We start from the raw sequence: 6,709 nt of genomic DNA on the forward strand, positions 1-6,709 counted from the left end.
CATTTAAAACCCAAATTTTTTTTTCACTGTTATAGATTGAATAGCAGTTAGTTGTCTTCAAGCGGGTGTGTCAGGCCTACAGCGTGTACTCTGCAGACCTCTGCCATTGCACATTGCCACTCATATCTGGTGTCACAATAGTGTGCATTTAAAACCAAAAAACTTTTTTCACTGTTATAGATTGAATAGCAGTTAGTTGTTTTCAAGCGGGCCTGTCAGGCCTACAGCGTGTACTCTGCCAACCTCTGCCATTGCACATTGTCACTCATATCTGGTGTCACAATAGCGTGCATTTAAAACCAAAAAACTTTTTTCACTGTTATAGATTGAATAGCAGCTAGTTGTCCTCAAGCAGGAGTGTCAGGCCTACAGCGTGTACTCTGCAGACCTCTGCCCTTGCACATTGCCACTCATATCTGCAGTCACAATAGCGTCCATTTAAAACCAAAAAACTTTTTTCACTGTTATAGATTGAATAGCAGTTAGTTGTCTTCAAGCGGGTGTGTCAGGCCTTCAGCGTGTGCTCTGCAGACCTCTGCCAGTGTACTTTGCCACTCATATCTGGTGTCACAATAGCGTGCATTTAAAACCAAAAATCTTTTTCACTGTTATAGATTGAATAGCAGTTAGTTGTCTTCAAGCGGGTGTTTCAGGCCTTCAGCGTGTGCTCTGCAGACCTCTGCCAGTGTACTTTGCCACTCATATCTGGTGTCCCAATAGCTTGCATTTAAAAACCCAAAAACTTTTTTCACTGTTATAGATTGAATAGCAGTTAGTTGTCTCCAAGCGTCTGTGTGTCAGGCCTGCTCATCTGCCCACAGTCAGGTGTCTGTCAAGGACATGTTTGAGCATAAGAAGCCAATGTCAGAAAGTCACCCCCTTGCCCGGTGTCTGACAGCTGGCTTGTCTGTACTATTAGCCCGCCAGCTTTTACCATACAAGCTGGTGGAGTCTGAGGTGTTCAAAAATTTTTTAGCTATTGGGACACCGCAGTGGAAGGTACCCGGCCGAAATTTCTTCACAAAAGGCAATCCCCAACCTGTACTCGATTGTGCAAAAGGAAGTAATGGCATGTCTGGCACACAGTGTTCGGCCAAGGGTCCATCTGACCACTGATACCTGGTCTGCAAAGCATGGTCAGGGCAGGTATATCACCTACACTGCGCATTGGGTAAACCTGCTGACGTCTGCCAAGCATGGAATGCGTGGCTCTGCAGAGGAGTTGGTGACACTGCCACGACTTGCAGGCAGGCCTACTGCCACCTCCTCTACTCCTCCTACTCCATCCTCTTCCATAACCTCCTCGGCTGAGTCCTCTTCTACTGCTGCGTCTTGCTCCACATCAACGGCACCCCCCCAGCTCCCCAGGTGCTATTCCACATCCCTATTCTGATGTGTGTCAGTGTGTATCATGGTCTCTGAGGACAGGTGCCAATCCATATCTTCCAAGTGACTCTATGTAGGGGGAACAGTCTCTTTTCTGCTCTGTGTAAGTGTGTATCATGGTCTCTGAGGACGGGGAACAGTCTCTATTCTGCTCTTTGTCAGTGTGTATCAGGGGCTTTGAGGACAGGTGTCAATCCATATCTGCCAAGTGACCCTATGTAGGTGGAACAGTCTCTATTCTGCTCTGTGTCAGTGTGTATCATGGGCTCTGAGGACGGGGAACAGTCTCTATTCTGCTCTGTGTCAGTGTGTATCAGGGATCCTTAGGATAGGTGTCAATCCATACCTGCCAAGTGACCCTATGTAGGGGTAACAGTCTCTATTCTGCTCTGTGTCAGTGAGTATCAGGGACTTTGAAGACAGGTGTTAATCCATACCTGTCAGGTGACCCTATGTAGGGGGACCAGTCTCTATTCTGCTCTGTGTCAGTGTGTATCATGGTCTCTGAGGACGGGGAACAGTCTCTATTCTGCTCTGTGTCAGTGTGTATCAGGGGCTTTGAGGACAGGTGTCAATCCATATCTGCCAAGTGACTCTATGTAGGGGGAACAGTCTCTATTCTGCTCTGTGTCAGTGTGTATCATGGGCTCTGAGGACAGGTGCCAATCCATACCTGCCAAGTGACCCTATGTACGGGTAACAGTCTCTATTCTGCTCTTTGTCAGTGTGTATCAGGGGCTTTGAGGACAGGTGCTAATCCATACCTGCCAAGTGACCCTATGTAGGGGGAACTGTCTCTATTCTGCTCTTTGTCAGTGTGTATCAGGGGCTTTGAGGACAGGTGTCAATCCATATCTGCCATTGACCCAATGTAGGGGGAACACTCCCTATTCTGCTCTGTGTGAGGAGGAGGAACGGGAAATGAGTAGCTCGGCATCCAACCTTGTGCAAATGGGGTCTTTCATGCTGTCATGCCTGTTGAGGGACCCTCGTATAAAAGGCTGAAGGAGAACGACCTGTGCTGGGTGTCCACGCTACTAGACCCCCGGTATAAGCAGACAGTGGCGGAAATGTTACTGAATTACAAGTCAGAAAGGATGCAGCATTTACAAAAGAAATTAAAAAGTATGCTTTACACAGCGTATAAGAGTGATCTCACAGCACAACGGGAATCTAACAGGGGAAGAGGTGAAAGTCATCCTCCTCCTCCCACGACCACGCCATATCCGCCAAGTGACCCTATGTAGGGGTAACAGTCTCTATTCTGCGTCAGTGTGTATCATGGTCTCTGAGGACGGGGAACAGTCTCTATTCTGCTCTGTGTCAGTGTGTATCAGGGGCTTTGAGGACAGGTGTCAATCCATATCTGCCAAGTGACCCTATGTAGGGGGAACAGTCTCTATTCTGCTCTGTGTCAGTGTGTATCATGGGCTCTGAGGACTGGGAACAGTCTCTATTCTGCTCTGTGTCAGTGTGTATCATGGGCTTTGAGGACAGGTGTCAATCCATACCTGCCAAGTGACCCTATGTAGTTGGAACAGTCTCTATTCTGCTCTGTGTCAGTGTGTATCATGGTCTCTTAGGACGGGGAACAGTCTCTATTCTGCTCTGTGTCAGTGTGTATCAGGGGCATTGAGGACAGGTGTTAATCTATATCTGCCAAGTGACCCGATGTAGGGGGAACAGTCCCTATTCTGCTCTGTGTGAGGAGGAGGAATGGGAAATGAGTAGCTCGGCATCCAACCTTGTGCAAATGGGGTCTTTCATGCTGTCGTGCCTGTTGAGGGACCCTCGTATAAAAAGGCTGAAGGAGAACGACCTGTGCTGGGTGTCCACGCTACTAGACCCCCGGTATAAGCAGACAGTGCCGGAAATGTTACTGAATTACAAGTCGGAAAGGATGCAGCATTTGAAAAATAAATGAAAAAGTATGCTTTACACAGCGTATACGAGTGATGTCACAGCACAACGGGAATCTAACAGGGGAAGAGGTGAAAGTCATCCTCCTCCTCCCACGACCACGCCATATCTGCCAAGTGACCCTATGTAGGGGTAACAGTCTCTATTCTGCTCTGTGTCAGTGTGTATCATGGTCTCTGAGGACGGGGAACAGTCTCTATTCTGCTCTGTGTCAGTGTGTATCAGGGGCTTTGAGGACAGGTGTCAATCCATACCTGCCAAGTGACCCTATGTAGGGGGAACAGTCTCTATTCTGCTCAGTGTCAGTGTGTATCATGGTCTCTGAGGACGGGGAACAGTCTCTATTCTGCTCTGTGTCAGTGTTAATCAGGGGCTTTGAGGACAGGTGTCAATCCATATCTGCCAAGTGACCCTATGTAGGGGGGACAGTCTCTATTCTGCTCTGTGTCAGTGTGTATCATGGGCTCTGAGGATGGGGAACAGTCTCTATTCTGCTCTGTGTCAGTGTGTATCATGGACTTTTCTATCACTTTTGTGGCCTGAAAGAATCCCTGTGGGTTTTAAAATTCGCCTGCCCATTGAAGTCAATGGCGGTTCGCCCAGTTCGCCCGGTTCGCCCGGTTCGCCCGGTTCGCCGGTTCGCGAACATTTGCGGAAGTTCCCGTTCGCCGTTCGGGAACCGAAAATTTCGTGTTCGCGACATCACTAGTTATTATACGTGTAAAGTTACACACTATGTTTTTTTCTTTTTATGTTTATGCACAAGAGAACAGTTGATTCGCAGACACACTGATGATATGGTAGCCTTGATGGGAGATAATCCTTTTTTCTTCATCTTGATTTTTTTTTATGTGAGTATAAGTATTTACCCATTCTATTAGTGGTGTTCAGCAATACTACTCTATGAGCAAAACTCATAAAATTGTATACAACATTCATTAATATTTCTTTATTTCAAAAAGTGTTTAAAGTGAAGTGCAAATTTCCAATTAGCGGTAAAAGAGCAGGACGGCTGCCTCAGTTATCTCCTTGCTGGCACTCGAATCTCTGTGTGTCCCATATCCGCTCCAGTCATAGGCAGCAAAATCTCCACATTGGACAGGATTCCCTTCTGGGAAAAAGCCTCCTCCTCCAATACAGTGCTAAAAGAAATAAAGTTACAGACTGATAACATCCTTTGAGATGTTCTGCAAGGGAAAATGGCTTGTTCTAATGCCTACTTAATTTATTTGTAAAAAAAAAAAAAAAAAAAAAAACTGTTAAAGTTTTTTTTTAATATGCTGAGACATTCCGTCATCAAATCCATGCTGTGCTAATGATCTTTTCTAGAATTTGTATTGTGTGGTGGCATGGTTATTTTTTCATAATGGGGGGAAATAGCGTATTGTGATCTTTGTGATTAGTAACATATATATTGGAATAAATGGACTCAAGCAGAATTTAGTGAAAAATCAGATGGAGTCAAAGCGCTTAAGAATATCTGCAGTGCTGCTGCACTACCCCCAAGTGACACACAGTGACACAAATTCTGGTATCTCAAGCAGAATTTAGACAGGCCTCTTGCCTCTTGGACAAACTGTGTCCCTGGGTTTACAGGATACAAATTTCGGTTTTCTACCCTCCGATAGGGAATAAAATGATCTGCACTTTGCACTGTCAGTAACTGTAAAGAGGATATAACTTATTTTGAGGTATTTAGGGAAAGGCTTACTTTGTGTTATTCCCAGTGCTGGAAAACAGAGAAATGTGTGTGCATAGGTTTCTAACAATCCCTAATTAGTGCCACTAATGAATGGCAATTAATGTCATGATTTGAGCTACAGATTTGTTAATTTTACTAGATTAGTGTATTCTGCATGTCCACAAAATCTCCTCATCTCATACATGCTGTTTTAGGTTGGTCCTTATTACTTGAGGTGTCCTTAATAACAGAATTGTGAGGCCACCTTGGTGCACACAATCACACACATGGAGGGAGGCCATTAGAAATATTGAGACCCTATTAAAAAAAATAGTGGCAGGGCCACCCCACTATACACTTCAATATATGTGTATATACACAGACACCCAACAGCCAGACACCTACTTACTCACATACACATGAAATATATAAATGGTATGCATGTAAACAGTTTGTTGATCCAAGGAGAAATCTCATTGCCATTATGGAGTCAAGAAGGACGTTTTCCCTTTTTGTGTCAGAATTAGATCTAGCTACAATTGTTTGTTTTTACTTTATTTTGGATTAACAGCATAAAGGAATGGGCTTTAAGGTGGAACTTGATGGACTTTAGTCTTTCTTTCAATGTAGTCAAATATGTAACACTCATACACACATAGTCAGACACACACGAATACACCTGACTAGAAAGACACACAGTACACAGAACCAAGCCATACATTTACACACAGTCAAGTATAAACACACTTACACACAGTGCCAACCAGACGCAGACACACAGAGTACAAGTCACAATCATCACAATCAAATAATGTAGATGTTTTAGCCACACTTCTGTTTTTATTCTCACTTTCTGCAAGAGGGTGGCTTCCGTGGGGTCTAGGGGAAGAGTGCTAGTGCAAGTTCCAGACTTTTATTTGCTGCTGTATGGTATGTTGTACATATAGAGGAAATGATCAAACATCACATCCTTCTGTCACTGCAGTAAGTGTTCAAAGGTAACCAGCAGTGCTCTAATTAAAGAGCCCCCTGTGTGGGTGCTCTGCAGTGTGGCCCAGTCTGAGAAAAACAAATATATCCCCAAATGGACCACATATTACTAAAATGCTCCAGCAGGATATCTTCCTTAAATTGGTCTCTTTGGGGTCAAAACGTTGCTGCTGACTGCTGTGGTTCTTAATAAAGTACCTGTCTTGAACCGAGGAGTGCCTGGACCTCTATTATTTTATAATAAGATGTCCGTGCAAATGATTTTGTCTCTGTGTATAGTGTTGATCTCCTTAGCTTGCTGCTTACAAAGAGAGGCAACAGGTGCCAGAATATGAGCTTGCTATCAGTAACTCTGCCCGCCGCATTGTTAACACGTCTGTCTCTGGTTGCTGGGCAGTAAGAGGTGCCTGGCTCCCAGAGATTGAACTATGCAAGCTCCTGCATTGTGTTCACATTTAGGAGTGCCCCTGAAAAGCTTGAGACATGGGACTACCCCTCACTTGCCCTGCCCATGTTTGGACCTGTACTATTCATGCCTGTATATGCTTTAGAAGAGGCAGAAAGTGTCCATACTTACATGTTCAGGATTGCATCCTGTCACCTTCATTCCTGGGCACAGAGCCAATGCTGCTTTTTCATTGTTAAAAACTCGAAACTGGACAAAGCCGGTAGTATACTCGCCTGCAGAATGAGAAAGAGGGAGGACATAGTGTGAACACACATGGTTGTCCT

At 44.9% G+C, this 6,709-nt stretch overlaps 1 protein-coding gene and 1 long non-coding RNA gene across 2 annotated transcripts in view; one reads left to right on the forward strand and one right to left on the reverse strand.

Moving 5' to 3' along the window:
• Positions 1-6,709, forward strand: part of LOC134583131 (intelectin-1-like) — a 524,948-nt gene that overhangs the window by 390,894 nt on the left and 127,345 nt on the right. The gene's annotated exons all lie outside the window — the stretch shown is intronic.
• LOC134583281 (uncharacterized) lies at positions 4,241-6,654 on the reverse strand. The gene is made up of 2 exons (XR_010086308.1): positions 6,555-6,654; positions 4,241-4,448 (listed from the first exon to the last, which is right to left on the reverse strand). It is a non-coding gene; the product is annotated as an uncharacterized LOC134583281 (long non-coding RNA).

The sequence above is a fragment of the Pelobates fuscus genome, chromosome 13, assembly GCF_036172605.1.
Source record: "Pelobates fuscus isolate aPelFus1 chromosome 13, aPelFus1.pri, whole genome shotgun sequence".
In the NCBI taxonomy this organism is placed as follows: domain Eukaryota; kingdom Metazoa; phylum Chordata; class Amphibia; order Anura; family Pelobatidae; genus Pelobates; species Pelobates fuscus.